Raw genomic sequence first — 17731 nt, 5'->3', positions numbered from 1 at the left:
AATTTATGAAGAACACTTAGAACTTGAAGATAGAACTTGAGAGAGATCAATTAGATGAAGAAAATTGAAGAATGAAAGTGTTTTTAGGTGTTTTTGGTCGTTGGTGTATGGATTAGATATAAAGGATATGTTATTTTGTTTTCATGTAAATAAGTCATGAATGATTACTCATATTTTTGTAATTTTATGAGATATTTCATGCTAGTTGCCAAATGATGGTTCCCACATGTGTTAGGTGACTCACATAGGCTGCTAAGAGCTAATCATTGGAGTGTATATACCAATAGTACATACATCTAAAAGCTGTGTATTGTACGAGTATGAATACGGGTGCATACGAGTAGAATTGTTGATGAAACTGAACGAGGATGTAATTGTAAGCATTTTTGTTAAGTAGAAGTATTTTGATAAGTGTCTTGAAGTCTTTCAAAAGTGTATGAATACATATTAAAACACTACATGTATATACATTTTAACTGAGTCGTTAAGTCATCGTTAGTCGTTACATGTAAATGTTGTTTTGAAACCTTTAGGTTAACGATCTTGTTAAATGTTGTTAAGCCAATGTTTATAATATCAAAAGAGATTTTAAATTATTATATTATCATGATATTATGATGTACGAATATCTCTTAATATGATATATATACATTAAATGTCGTTACAACGATAATCGTTACATATATGTCTCGTTTCAAAATCATTAAGTTAGTAGTCTTGTTTTTACATATGTAGTCCATTGTTAATATAATTAATGATATGTTTACTTATCATAATATCATGTTAACTATATATATAACCATATATATGTCATCATATAGTTTTTACAAGTTTTAACGTTCGTGAATCACCGGTCAACTTGGGTGGTCAATTGTCTATATGAAACATATTTCAATTAATCAAGTCTTAACAAGTTTGATTGCTTAACATGTTGTGTAACGACCCGGATTTTTCCGATCGTTTTACACTTATAAGATTAATATTTACATAAATTAAAACTTACCAACATGATAAGCAATCTAAATTGTTGAGATTTATGATTTTGAAAAGAGTTTTACATAACGTTTAACCGTCTAGTTTGACCGATGATATCACGAACTATACAATATATGTTAATTATACGTTTGTGTATATATATGTATATATACATATTTAACATGATTTAAGGATGTTTAAATATCTCATTTTGTATTAATAACAATAAGTTATAAGTATATTTTGAAACTACTAACTTAAGCTTTCAAAACGATAACTATACGTAACGTTATTTGACATAAATACTTACGACCTATAATGTTTATACATATATCGTATATATAATGTATTTAATCACTTTTAAAGACTTAAATACATAAAACAATATAAGTATATTCACAAAAGATAGCTATATTTGAATCCTCATTCCATTTTTCACAAGATTTCTATACGTATATCTAGAGTATATGTACTCGTATCATACCTAGCTTCTATACGTATTTACTATTGGTATATACACATCAAATCACCACCAACCAGCCCTTGTTCATGCCTTATGTATAAGGTAACTACTTTTGTTATTTAGTATGACAATTTCACATGATTAAAAGATCTTTTCACAAAATTACAAATTTATACACCTTTTACACCACCATAAATACATGCATCCATTTTCAATTTTTGGAACATCATTTCTCTAGCTAAACACACACACTTACTAGCCTCATGTCTCTCTAAGAACTCCAGCAAAAATCCTCTCAAGAATCACCTTAAACACCACCATAAAAAGATCAACAAAAACACTACAAAAATACAACTTTCAATTCAAGTTTATGTCTTAAGTTGCTTCCAATCTTTCATCCAATTTCATCACTCTTTTGGTTCTAGGTTTTTACTCCTCTTTTACAGCAATCTTGTCCAAGTAACTTGAGGTAGTAACTTTGTTCATAACCTTATTCGATTCATATATATATAGCTATCTTATTGTATGGTATACAATTTTAACAACAAAAACATAGTTTGAATGATTTCAAACTTGTTTGCAAACTAAATAGATCCTTCTAACTTAACTTTTAAAATACTTCAAGACCTGTAATATAACTTAAATATATGCTAATTTAACAAGGTATAACTTGGTTTTTCAAAGAATACCTTAAAAAACTGTTTTTATGAAGTCGGAGTGCAACCGGGGGCTGTTTTGGGTTGGATAATTAAAAACCATCTTGAACTTTGAATTGGAGGTTTATATTCTGGAAAAATGATATTTCTTATGAATATGTTAACACATAAAAATTTCATGATTTAATTCATAGTATAAGTATTTTTAGAAAAATGGTCATTAAATGATGTTTTTGTAACAAAAATGATTAACTTCATAAGTTTCACCAAAATTTGACCTATGACCTATGATTTAGAATACAAACTAAGGTATTTACAGTTCATATTCTTAAAGAGGGACTCGATCCAAGGAAGTGGAAAGTTGAATCAACGAAAACGGAGTTGTAACGAAGAAATTATGACCAAAACAAAATCGGATATCCAAGACTAGTTTAGCCACGAAAATAATTGGAGAAAATTAAATAAATCACATCTTCCTAAAGTAACATGATATTTTATACATATGTACTCATAATTTAATTTTATATGGTTCAGGATCACCCGTAAACAATACGAGAAGATTAATCATAAGATCCCATGATTGTACGCAACACGTCATTTGACAACACCGGTACTTTATGTACGCAACACGTCATTTGACAACACCGGTACCATGGGTCAAGATTAATCTCGACCAATACATATACGATGGGGGTTTTATTTATTTCATTGGGGGTTTATTAAACAACTAAATATGAACCATTAAAATTGAATTACTAACATCGGACTGCTAACTACGGACTAAGGAATTATTAAAAGTATTAAAAGTATTATAAGTATATATATGTGACGATTGTTTAAAAAGAAAAGGTATTGATATATTATATATGGATAGGTTCGTGATATCAATCGGAGACCAAGTCGAAATTACATATCTTCAAGACAAAAGTGAGTATATAGTCCCACTTTTAAACTCTAAATATTTCGGGATGAGAATACATGTATTTTATGTTTTACGCTATGGACACAAGTAACTGAAAAATATATTCTACGTTGAGTTGTACCACTGGCATACTTCCCTGTAGCTTGGTAACTAATATTTACAGCGGTATTGTAAACGCGAATCCTGTTGATAGATCTATCGGGCCTGACAACCCCAACCGGACTGGACGACCAGTATTCAACGGTTGCACAGTACTTCGTTTCGTGACTACACCTTGGTACGGTGTAGTAAGATTTCATAATAAAGGGAATATGCGACGTGATTAAATGTTAAGTATGGTTACCAAGTGCTCAACCACTTAGAATATTTTTATTAAAATGTTTATATATGAAATCTTGTGTTCCATTGTTATAACGCTGCTAGCATCAAACCTATATATCTCACCAACTTTATGTTGACGTTTTAAAGCATGTTATTCTCAGGTATGAATTAAGTCTTCCGCTGTGCATTAGCTCATGTTAAGGATACTACTTGGGACCTTTTAAGCCATGATACAAAGACGTTGCATTCGAGTCATTGGAGTTCAATAGAGAATATAAATAAGTAAATGACAGATTAGGTCATTTGGATATTATGAAATGTTAGACGAAAATGTCAAATATTGATGTAATGATAGTTTGCCTTTTAAGAATAAATGCAACGTTTGTAAAATGTATCATATAGAGGTCAAGTACCTCGCAATGTTATCATATGTTATTGTATTCGTCCCTATGGATTGGGTCGGGTCGTCTCATGTGGTATCAGAGCGTTGGTCTTAGCGAACCAGGCCTTGCATTAGTGTGTCTAACTGGTAGTTGTTAGGATGCATTAGTGAGTCTGGACTTTGACCGTGTCTACATGTCAAAAGTTTTGCTTATCATATCTAGTCGAAAATCATCTGCTTATCATCCTTAAGAATTGCCTGCTTAGTATTCTTAAGTCTAGACACGTCTTACTGCATTTGGTGCATCGATAGTGTATAGACAAAATTCGTATCCTAGCGTATCTGTTGCTATAGACATTGCCTGACGAATTTCAAAGATTCTCCGTAATTCACGGGATTTTGAGTATTATAAATACATATGTAAATTATGTATTGAAGAATACCAAACCCAACTCCTATAATCTATTCCAAACCAAAAATTCATTTCCCCGACTGTACAAGATGAACTCCGCGTCCAGTTCGAATTCCTCCGACTCCGATAGCTACGCTGATATGGATTTCCATTCGGGCTCCGAAGGCAGCGTCACTGGAATGGATCAACCAATTTATCATCATCTATTCTGGATGAATTGGGGATGGGTTCTTAGTATACTAAATTATTGGAGACAAGAAGAAGGTGATCCCTTTCACCCACCGAATTGCCCCATTGGCGACGAACCTGAAGCACTTACCGGTGAACCTGTTCGAGAAACCATTTTCTCTCTCATTTCTCGAGTATCTCGTCACGATTATATCCTATCCCATATTTCGGATCTTGTTCATTCGCTCACTCCAACCGCCAATCATCCTGGTGTACTAGCAGAAATTAACGAACTTCGCGCTCGTGTAACGGCTTTGGAGAACACGGTGCGAAGGTTACAAACACCAGCAGCAGCACCAGCAGCATAACCAGTACCGTTAACAACATCAACCTCGCAATCTTCAGTACCAGTAGCATCATCGACGTCAACGACATCATCAGCATCAACACCAACCGTATCATTACCACCACCAACAATCACATCCGCACCACGTACCTCAACATCATCATCTGAACTTCGAATATGATCTTTGTTCTACATATCATTCTACACCGATTACCTCTTCTTTACGTATCGTTCTTCGTTCGACATGACGATTATGTAATCTCTAATGTTTTGGAGATTATGTAATCTAGTAATAACGATAAATCAAATGAGTTGAATATTTTATTGACTCATTAAATTCATAGTTACCTCCGAAGAAAATATATATGCAAATATATTTTCATAAAGATTGTAATTAAAAATTTCATTCGTACAAACTGTTAATGATGAAAATATTTTAACGGGTGGGTAGTACCCAAGGAATATTTAGAATTCACATTAACAAGTTACACTGTACATTCTTCGAATCTGATTCAACGATCATTTATTATCCTACTTACAATTACCGATATACGTATCCGTTCACCCCAGATTAACCATTTCCATTTAAATTTCATATTTGGATTTTTACCTATCCGAATCCAATAAGTGGCATAATGAAGAAACATTGGCAAAATAAAAATTGTTAGAAAAAGATGAATTAATTAATTGAAATTGTGATAGGATTACACGCTAACTGTTCCGGCTAACTGTTCCCAGCTAACTGATTAATATTTAATTTATCGCAATTTACATTCTTGCAATTTTAATTTCTGTACTTTACATACCGTCGGGACACATGTACAACAACACGTCGGATTAATTCTGAGATAACACGTTGTATAATGGGTCATGATATATATTTATTTATTTTACGCATTTTAAATAACGGGACACGTATACAAGGTTTCGACTTATCATATTGATCCATCTATATATATATTTCGGAACAACCATAGACACTCTATATGTGAAGGTGGGAGTTGGCTATACAGGGTCGGAGTTGATTCCAAAATATATATATACTTTGAGTTGTGATCGACACCGAGACCAGTACACGGGTCACGATACGTATTAAGTAATTCGAATATTATATATTTAGTTCATATATGAATTTATTGAACCATTGGACAATCGGACTATTGGACTGCTAACTTTGGACAATTAAAAATGAGTTAAAATGATGATTATTACATATGAAACTAAACAATCCTTTAAGTTTGCCACTTGATTCTATTTTAAACCTCATTTGTATCTTGACGATTACAATTCGCATTCACAACTTTTCATGATTCTTGAAAACATCTCGATCGAGAAGTTCAACCAGCCGCACCTCGTCTACGGAATAAAGATTTATGCATATAGTTATGCACCTAAAAATTTTTGAACTCGAAGTTATAGTTAAAACGTATCCGCATCGAATTCCTTATCATCCATTAGCAAAAACAATCACGCGATTCCTTTTCAATTAACTAATTTTGTCACAGCTCCACTTCGATATCTCAGTAAGACTACTCTTATTACAATCTCGATATATATATATACGTTGTTCTTTCGCCATCATTACCGGAGAACCTTTTATATTCCATCATATTACCATCAGCGTTTAATCATCTAAAAATACAATTCTCCTTAAACCATCTTGGTTTGATAACCAATGACCCAGATCCGATAACTTTGAAAATACTGACGAAGCAGCATGTTGTAGAAGGTCTTAATGACCAAAAGTTGATGATAAAAGAAGGAAGTGTTAGGAACGCTCGATAGAAAATTGGTACTGAAAACCGGATTGAACAAACCATGAAGGAGACTCTGAACAAGTTACAAGGACTAAACTTGTACATAAAGAATTATGACGATTCTGTAGCAAACACCTTGCTTCTGAATCTAAACCCTTACGGGTCAATCTTCATCATCATCCTTCGACATTAGAAATTCCAAGATATTATCATATCTTTCATTATAAATATCCTCAATATTTCTGAAGATATTTTCACCACTATCCTTATCTGAAATCATTTATCTCTCTGTAATATCTGCGTTACAATATAAAGGAAACTGTGTTAGTTTCTAAATCCTTCAAGTTTAAAATAGGAATGTTCTGAAGCAGTGTTGGGAACTGATGCATGAACTAGTATAATATAATGAAACTTGATCAACTTCATTATATTACAGTAAGTCATGTTAAGTTTCTAATGGAATATGATGATTCACAGTACCGTCATCATGTGCCATGTTACACGACTTTTACATTCTATCCAATTACGAAACATATTAAGAACAAATCATCTTGATAGTTCTATTTTCCTGGATATTCTGGTAATTTGACAAATCAAAATCGTGCCATTACCATTCCTTTCTTAGAGCATTAGCTATGTTCATTCCGAATTTTATACCTACGAATTTCGAACTATTGATCGCTTGACTCAAGGACGGGAAGAAGAAACGAAGGGACAAAGTCCCAAAATAGAAATTGGGGTATAGATTACAGCAAATAGGAGAGAGTATTAACTATGGATGACAATGATTATGGAAAACAGAAGCAGGAGCATCGAAATATAAGGAAAGATATCAAACCCAATAACCACCCAGAAACTACAAACCGTGTGTATCAATACGTATGGCGACGTAAAGACACGGGAGAATTAGAAACATTATAATTCCAAGAAAATCATAAAAGTGAATAGATTCTTCTAGCGGTAGATGAAAGAGAAGAATGAAAGATATGAAAGTTAGAAGTATAACAAAAATCAGAACGGGATGAAGCATTTTAAAGGATACCTTAAGGTATGAATTAGAGGAGGAAGAGTAAGAGATGTGAGGTATGGAAGTAAGAAAGGGAAGGAGGTGGATTTATAGTGAAATATCCGACAAAGAAATCGAAACAGATTATCGCATTAAATCAAAGGAGATCCTGTTTTCTAAATCATCGAAGAACCAAATCTTATTACATAAGATTTTCTTTAAATCCCTTAAATTCTGGAAATCAATCCTAATCTCGACATCGGTTAAAACAATTCTATATTCACTCATTTCATTCTTTTGTGATAGCTTCACTCGTGCGCTTCACATGACCGAATCGTTTTATCCATATCTTCCAATAATGATAAAACTCTATTAATACCTCATATTCGTCATGAAAACATTCCTATTGTTATTTATGACAACCTCTACCAAATTTCGGGACGAAATTTCTTTAACGGGTGGGTACTGTAACGACCCGGATTTTTCCGATCGTTTTACACTTATAAGATTAATATTTACATAAATTAAAACTTACCAACATGATAAGCAATCTAAATTGTTGAGATTTATGATTTTGAAAAGAGTTTTACATAACGTTTAACCGTCTAGTTTGACCGATGATATCACGAACTATACAATATATGTTAATTATACGTTTGTGTATATATATGTATATATACATATTTAACATGATTTAAGGATGTTTAAATATCTCATTTTGTATTAATAACAATAAGTTATAAGTATATTTTGAAACTACTAACTTAAGCTTTCAAAACGATAACTATACGTAACGTTATTTGACATAAATACTTACGACCTATAATGTTTATACATATATCGTATATATAATGTATTTAATCACTTTTAAAGACTTAAATACATAAAACAATATAAGTATATTCACAAAAGATAGCTATATTTGAATCCTCATTCCATTTTTCACAAGATTTCTATACGTATATCTAGAGTATATGTACTCGTATCATACCTAGCTTCTATACGTATTTACTATTGGTATATACACATCAAATCACCACCAACCAGCCCTTGTTCATGCCTTATGTATAAGGTAACTACTTTTGTTATTTAGTATGACAATTTCACATGATTAAAAGATCTTTTCACAAAATTACAAATTTATACACCTTTTACACCACCATAAATACATGCATCCATTTTCAATTTTTGGAACATCATTTCTCTAGCTAAACACACACACTTACTAGCCTCATGTCTCTCTAAGAACTCCAGCAAAAATCCTCTCAAGAATCACCTTAAACACCACCATAAAAAGATCAACAAAAACACTACAAAAATACAACTTTCAATTCAAGTTTATGTCTTAAGTTGCTTCCAATCTTTCATCCAATTTCATCACTCTTTTGGTTCTAGGTTTTTACTCCTCTTTTACAGCAATCTTGTCCAAGTAACTTGAGGTAGTAACTTTGTTCATAACCTTATTCGATTCATATATATATAGCTATCTTATTGTATGGTATACAATTTTAACAACAAAAACATAGTTTGAATGATTTCAAACTTGTTTGCAAACTAAATAGATCCTTCTAACTTAACTTTTAAAATACTTCAAGACCTGTAATATAACTTAAATATATGCTAATTTAACAAGGTATAACTTGGTTTTTCAAAGAATACCTTAAAAAACTGTTTTTATGAAGTCGGAGTGCAACCGGGGGCTGTTTTGGGTTGGATAATTAAAAACCATCTTGAACTTTGAATTGGAGGTTTATATTCTGGAAAAATGATATTTCTTATGAATATGTTAACACATAAAAATTTCATGATTTAATTCATAGTATAAGTATTTTTAGAAAAATGGTCATTAAATGATGTTTTTGTAACAAAAATGATTAACTTCATAAGTTTCACCAAAATTTGACCTATGACCTATGATTTCGAATACAAACTAAGGTATTTACAGTTCATATTCTTAAAGAGGGACTCGATCCAAGGAAGTGGAAAGTTGAATCAACGAAAACGGAGTTGTAACGAAGAAATTATGACCAAAACAAAATCGGATATCCAAGACTAGTTTAGCCACGAAAATAATTGGAGAAAATTAAATAAATCACATCTTCCTAAAGTAACATGATATTTTATACATATGTACTCATAATTTAATTTTATATGGTTCAGGATCACCCGTAAACAATACGAGAAGATTAATCATAAGATCCCATGATTGTACGCAACACGTCATTTGACAACACCGGTACTTTATGTACGCAACACGTCATTTGACAACACCGGTACCATGGGTCAAGATTAATCTCGACCAATACATATACGATGGGGGTTTTATTTATTTCATTGGGGGTTTATTAAACAACTAAATATGAACCATTAAAATTGAATTACTAACATCGGACTGCTAACTACGGACTAAGGAATTATTAAAAGTATTAAAAGTATTATAAGTATATATATGTGACGATTGTTTAAAAAGAAAAGGTATTGATATATTATATATGGATAGGTTCGTGATATCAATCGGAGACCAAGTCGAAATTACATATCTTCAAGACAAAAGTGAGTATATAGTCCCACTTTTAAACTCTAAATATTTCGGGATGAGAATACATGTATTTTATGTTTTACGCTATGGACACAAGTAACTGAAAAATATATTCTACGTTGAGTTGTACCACTGGCATACTTCCCTGTAGCTTGGTAACTAATATTTACAGCGGTATTGTAAACGCGAATCCTGTTGATAGATCTATCGGGCCTGACAACCCCAACCGGACTGGACGACCAGTATTCAACGGTTGCACAGTACTTCGTTTCGTGACTACACCTTGGTACGGTGTAGTAAGATTTCATAATAAAGGGAATATGCGACGTGATTAAATGTTAAGTATGGTTACCAAGTGCTCAACCACTTAGAATATTTTTATTAAAATGTTTATATATGAAATCTTGTGTTCCATTGTTATAACGCTGCTAGCATCAAACCTATATATCTCACCAACTTTATGTTGACGTTTTAAAGCATGTTATTCTCAGGTATGAATTAAGTCTTCCGCTGTGCATTAGCTCATGTTAAGGATACTACTTGGGACCTTTTAAGCCATGATACAAAGACGTTGCATTCGAGTCATTGGAGTTCAATAGAGAATATAAATAAGTAAATGACAGATTAGGTCATTTGGATATTATGAAATGTTAGACGAAAATGTCAAATATTGATGTAATGATAGTTTGCCTTTTAAGAATAAATGCAACGTTTGTAAAATGTATCATATAGAGGTCAAGTACCTCGCAATGTTATCATATGTTATTGTATTCGTCCCTATGGATTGGGTCGGGTCGTCTCATGTTGGAAACATTTAATCATGTAAATATCAATCTCAATTAATATATATAAACATGGAAAAGTTCGGGTCACTACAGTACCTACCCGTTAAATAAATTTCGTCCCGAAATTTTAAGCTATTGAAGGTGTTGACGAATCTTCTGGAAATAGATGCGGGTATTTCTTCTTCATCTGATCTTCACGCTCCCAAGTGAACTCAGGTCCTCTACGAGCATTCCATCGAACCTTAACAATTGGTATCTTGTTTTGCTTAAGTCTTTTAACCTCACAATCCATTATTTCGACGGGTTGTTCGATGAATTGAAGTTTTTCGTTGATTTGGATTTCATCTAACGGAATAGTGAGATCTTCTTTAGCAAAACATTTCTTCAAATTCGAGACGTGGAAAGTGTTATGTACAGCCGCGAGTTGTTGAGGTAACTCAAGTCGGTAAGCTACTGGTCCGACACGATCAATAATCTTGAATGGTCCAATATACCTTGGATTTAATTTCCCTCGTTTACCAAATCGAACAACGCCTTTCCAAGGTGCAACTTTAAGCATGACCATCTCTCCAATTTCAAATTCTATATCTTTTCTTTTAATGTCAGCGTAGCTCTTTTGTCGACTTTGGGCGGTTTTCAACCGTTGTTAAATTTGGATGATCTTCTCGGTAGTTTCTTGTATAATCTCCGGACCCGTAATCTGTCTATCCCCCACTTCACTCCAACAAATCGGAGACCTGCACTTTCTACCATAAAGTGCTTCAAACGGCGCCATATCAATGCTTGAATGGTAGCTGTTGTTGTAGGAAAATTCTGCTAACGGTAGATGTCGATCCCAACTGTTTCCGAAATCAATAACACATGCTCGTAGCATGTCTTCAAGCGTTTGTATCGTCCTTTCGCTCTGCCCATCAGTTTGTGGATGATAGGCAGTACTCATGTCTAGACGAGTTCCTAATGCTTGCTGTAATGTCTGCCAGAATCTTGAAATAAATCTACCATCCCTATCAGAGATAATAGAGATTGGTATTCCATGTCTGGAGACGACTTCCTTCAAATACAGTCGTGCTAACTTCTCCATCTTGTCATCTTCTCTTATTGGCAGGAAGTGTGCTGATTTGGTGAGACGATCAACTATTACCCAAATAGTATCAAAACCACTTGCAGTCCTTGGCAATTTAGTGATGAAATCCATGGTAATGTTTTCCCATTTCCATTCCGGGATTTCGGGTTGTTGAAGTAGACCTGATAGTTTCTGATGCTCAGCTTTGACCTTAGAACACGTCAAACATTCTCCTACGTATTTAGCAACATCGGCTTTCATACCCGGCCACCAAAAATGTTTCTTGAGATCCTTGTACATCTTCCCCGTTCCAGGATGTATTGAGTATCTGGTTTTATGAGCTTCTCTAAGTACCATTTCTCTCATATCTCCAAATTTTGGTACCCAAATCCTTTCAGCCCTATACCGGGTTCCGTTTTCCCAAATATTAAGATGCTTCTCCGATCCTTTGGGTATTTCATCCTTTAAATTTCCCTCTTTTAAAACTCCTTGTTGCGCCTCCTTTATTTGAGTAGTAAGATAATTATGAATCATTATATTCATAGATTTTACTCGAATGGGTTCTCTGTCCTTCCTGCTCAAGGCATCGGCTACCACATTTGCCTTCCCCGGGTGGTAACGAATCTCAAAGTCGTAATCATTCAATAATTCAATCCACCTACGCTGCCTCATATTCAGTTGTTTCTGATTAAATATGTGTTGAAGACTTTTATGGTCGGTATATATAATACTTTTAACCCCATATAAGTAGTGCCTCCAAGTCTTTAATGCAAAAACAACTGCGCCTAATTCCAAATCATACATCGTATAATTTTGTTCGTGAATCTTCAATTGTCTAGACACATAAGCAATCACCTTCCTTCGTTGCATTAATACACAACCGAGACCTTGCTTTGATGCGTCACAATAAATCACAAAATCATCATTCCCTTCAGGCAATGACAATATAGGTGCCGTAGTTAGCTTTTTCTTCAATAACTGAAACGCTTTCTCTTGTTCATCATTCCATTCAAATTTCTTCCCTTTATGCGTTAATGCAGTCAAGGGTTTTGCTATTCTGGAAAAGTCTTGGATGAACCTTCTGTAGTAACCAGCTAGTCCTAAAAACTGGCGTATGTGTTTCGGAGTTTTCGGGGTTTCCCACTTTTCAATAGTTTCTATCTTTGCCGGATCCACCTTAATACCTTCTTTGTTCACTATGTGACCGAGGAATTGAACTTCTTCCAACCAAAATGCACACTTTGAAAACTTAGCGTACAATTCTTCCTTCCTCAATACTTCTAACACCTTTCTCAAATGTTCACCGTGTTCTTGGTCATTCTTTGAGTAAATAAGTATGTCATCAATGAAAACAATGACAAACTTGTCAAGGTATGGTCCACACACTCGGTTCATAAGGTCCATGAACACAGCTGGTGCATTAGTTAAACCAAACGGCATGACCATAAACTCGTAATGACCGTAACGTGTTCTGAAAGCAGTCTTTGGAATATCATCTTCTTTCACCCGCATTTGATGATACCCAGAACGTAAGTCAATCTTTGAATAAACAGACGAGCCTTGTAGTTGATCAAATAAGTTGTCGATTCTCGGTAGTGGGTAGCGGTTCTTGATGGTAAGTTTGTTCAACTCTCGGTAGTCGATACACAACCTGAATGTACCATCTTTCTTCTTGACAAACAAAACAGGAGCTCCCCACGGTGATGTGCTTGGTCGAATGAAACCACGCTCTAAAAGTTCTTGTAATTGGCTTTGCAGTTCTTTCATCTCACTGGGTGCGAGTCTGTAAGGAGCACGAGCTATTGGTGCAGCTCCTGGTACAAGATCTATTTGAAATTCAACAGATCGATGTGGGGGTAATCCCGGTAATTCTTTCGGAAATACATCGGGAAATTCTTTTGCAATGGGAACATCATTGATGTTCTTTTCTTCAGTTTGTACTTTCTCGACATGTGCTAGAACAGCATAGCAACCTTTTCTTATTAGTTTTTGTGCCTTCAAATTACTAATAAGATGTAGCTTCGTGTTGCCCTTTTCTCCGTACACCATTAAGGGTTTTCCTTTTTCTCGTATAATGCGAATTGCATTTTTGTAACAGACGATCTCTGCTTTCACTTCTTTCAACCAGTCCATACCGATTATCACATCAAAACTCCCTAACTCTACTGGTATCAAATCAATCTTAAATGTTTCGCTAACCAGTTTAATTTCTCGATTCCGACATATATTATCTGCTGAAATTAATTTACCATTTGCTAATTCGAGTAAAAATTTACTATCCAAAGGCGTCAATGGACAACTTAATTTAGCACAAAAATCTCTACTCATATAGCTTCTATCCGCACCCGAATCAAATAAAACGTAAGCAGATTTATTATCAATAAGAAACGTACCCGTAACAAGCTCCGGGTCTTCCTGTGCCTCTGCCGCATTAATATTGAAAACTCTTCCGCGGCCTTGTCCATTCGTGTTCTCCTGGTTCGGGCAATTTCTAATAATGTGGCCCGGTTTTCCACATTTATAACAAACTACATTGGCATAACTTGCTCCGACACTACTTGCTCCGCCATTACTCGTTCCGACACCATTTGTTCCTTTCATTCTATTAACCCCTGGTCCGTAGACCTCACACTTCGCCGTGCTATGACCATTTCTTTTACACTTGTTGCAAAATTTGGTGCAGAACCCCGAGTGATACTTTTCACACCTTTGGCATAGCTGCTTCTGATTGTTTTTGTTGTTGCGGTTATTATTGTTGTAGTTTCTGTTGTTGTTGTTGTTATTGTTGGGCCGTTTGTTGTAGTTGCGATTGATGTTGCGATTGTTGGGATAGTTGTTGCGATTATTGTTGTAATTGCTGTTGTTGTTGTATTGGTGATTCTTATCACTGTTTTCCTCCCACTTTCTTTTGACTTGCTTCACATTGGCCTCTTCAGCAGTCTGTTCTTTAATTCTTTCTTCAATCTGGTTCACTAGTTTGTGAGCCATTCTACATGCCTGTTGTATAGAGGCGGGCTCGTGTGAACTTATATCTTCTTGGATTCTTTCCGATAATCCTTTCACAAACGCGTCGATCTTCTCTTCCTCATCTTCGAATGCTCCCGGACACAATAGGCACAATTCTGTGAATCGTCTTTCGTACGTGGTAATATCAAATCCTTGGGTTCGTAACCCTCTAAGTTCTGTCTTGAGCTTATTGACCTCGGTTCTGGGACGGTACTTCTCGTTCATCAAGTGCTTGAATGCTGACCACGGTAGTGCGTACGCATCGTCTTGTCCCACTTGCTCTAGATAGGTATTCCACCATGTTAACGCAGAACCTGTGAAGGTATGCGTAGCGTACTTCACTTTATCCTCTTCAGTACACTTACTTATGGCAAACACCGATTCGACCTTCTCGGTCCACCGTTTCAATTCGATCGGTCCTTCGGTTCCATCAAATTCCAAAGGTTTGCAGGCAGTGAATTCTTTGTAGGTGCATCCTACACGATTTCCTGTACTGCTAGATCCAAGGTTATTGTTGGTATGTAGCGCAGCCTGTACTGCGGCTATGTTTGAAGCTAGAAAAGTACGGAATTCCTCTTCATTCATATTCACGGTGTGTCGAGTAGTCGGTGCCATTTCCTTCAAAATATTCAAATGGAACAAGTTAATCATACAGAATATTAAGAGTAGTTAATAGTATTTCGTAGCATAATATGAACTCATTTATAAAAGCTTTTTCTTCATATTAGCGTTTTATAAGTTTAAATTCGGGTAGTACCTACCCGTTAAGTTCATACTTAGTAGCTAATATACAATTCAACTACTACAATTCTATATGAAAAACTGATTATAATAATATTTCGCGTTCAAACTTTTATACAATATTTTACAAACTTACAATACCGCTTATTTTACATAAAGCATGAAATATAGCACGCAATAACTTTGATACAAGATAGTGGTGAAGATAATTCTAGCTAGTACACAAGTCGTTCAGCAAAGGCAATAAAGACACGTAATTCATACGTCCAGAAACAAGTCATGCATTCTGGTTTTACTAGGATTACTTCCCATCCTTGGTCTTGTGGAACATAACCGTTATGGCCGTTGATAAGACAGCGTGTTGTAACGTCGTCAAAAGGACGAGGGTTACGTAATGTCCAACAGTCCCGTAACAATCTAAAAACCTCATTTCTTACCCCAATTACCGACTCCGTCACTTGTGGAAACGTTTTGTTTAATAGTTGTAGCCCGATGTTCTTGTTCTCACTTTGGTGAGAAGCGAACATTACTAATCCGTAAGCATAACATGCTTCTTTATGTTGCATGTTAGCCGCTTTTTCTAAATCACGAAGTCCAATATTCGGATATATTGAGTCAAAATAATTTCTTAACCCGTTGCGTAAAATAGCATTTGGGTTCCCCGCAATATATGCGTCAAAGTAAACACATCGTAACTTATGGGTTTCCCAATGTGATATCCCCCATCTTTCAAACGAAAGTCTCTTATAAACCAAGACATTCTTGGAACGTTCTTCGAATGTCTTACAAACTGATCTCGCCTTAAATAGTTGTGCCGAAGAATTCTGACCGACTCTAGACAAGATTTCATCAATCATGTCTCCGGGTAGGTCTCTTAAAATATTGGGTTGTCTATCCATTTTGTGTTTTTAAACTGTAAAATAGACAAGAGTTAGATTCATAAAAAAAATACTTATCAATACAAGCAATTTTTACATATATCATAAAGCATAAGCACACTATATTACATATATTACACCACACGAATACAACTATCTTATTCCGACTCGCTCGTTTCTTCTTCTTCGGTTTTGGTTCGTTTTGCCAAGTTTCTAGGGATATATGATGTTCCCCTAATACTAACTGTCGTTGTCCACATTGGTTTAGAAAAACCTGGTGGTTTAGAGGTTCCCGGGTCATTGTTACAACTTAAGGACTTCGGGGGTTGACGATACATATAAAGTTCATCGGGGTTGGAATTAGATTTCTCTATTTTTATGCCCTTTCCCTTATTATTTTCTTTTGCCTTTTTAAATTCAGTTGGGGTAATTTCTATAACATCATCGGAATTCTCGTCAGAATCCGATTCATCGGAGAATTGGTAATCCTCCCAATATTTTGCTTCCTTGGCGGAAACACCATTGACCATAATTAACCTTGGTTGGTTGGTTGAGGATTTTCTTTTACTTAACCGTTTTATTATTTCCCCCACCGGTTCTATTTCTTCATCCGGTTCCGATTCTTCTTCCGGTTCTGATTCTTCTTCCGGTTCCGACTCTTCTTCCGGTTCCTCTTCGGGAACTTGTGAATCAGTCCACGAATCATTCCAATTTACATTTGACTCTTCATTATTATTAGGTGAGTCAATGGGACTTGTTCTAGAGGTAGACATCTATCACATAATGTCAAACACGTTAAGAGATTAATATATCACATAATATTCATATGTTAAAAATATATAGTTTCCAACAAAAATGTTAAGCAATCATTTTTAAAGAAAACACGGTCGAAGTCCAGACTCACTAATGCATCCTAACAAACTCGATAAGACACACTAATGCAAATTTTCTGGTTCTCTAAGACCAACGCTCGGATACCAACTGAAATGTCCCGTTCTTATTGATTAAAAACGTTCCATATTAATTGATTTCGTTGCGAGGTTTTGACCTCTATATGAGACGTTTTTCAAAGACTGCATTCATTTTTAAAACAAACCATAACCTTTATTTCATCAATAAAGGTTTAAAAAGCTTTACGTAGATTATCAAATAATGATAATCTAAAATATCATGTTTACACACGACCATTACATAATGGTTACAATACAAATATGTTACAACAAAATAAGTTTCTTGAATGCAGTTTTTACACAATATCATACAAGCATGGACTCCAAATCTCGTCCTTATTTAAGTTTGCGACAGCGGAAG

The sequence above is a fragment of the Rutidosis leptorrhynchoides genome, chromosome 4 (assembly GCF_046630445.1).
Source record: "Rutidosis leptorrhynchoides isolate AG116_Rl617_1_P2 chromosome 4, CSIRO_AGI_Rlap_v1, whole genome shotgun sequence".
In the NCBI taxonomy this organism is placed as follows: Eukaryota; Viridiplantae; Streptophyta; class Magnoliopsida; order Asterales; family Asteraceae; genus Rutidosis; species Rutidosis leptorrhynchoides.
Note: the sequence above shows the minus strand (reverse complement) of the source record.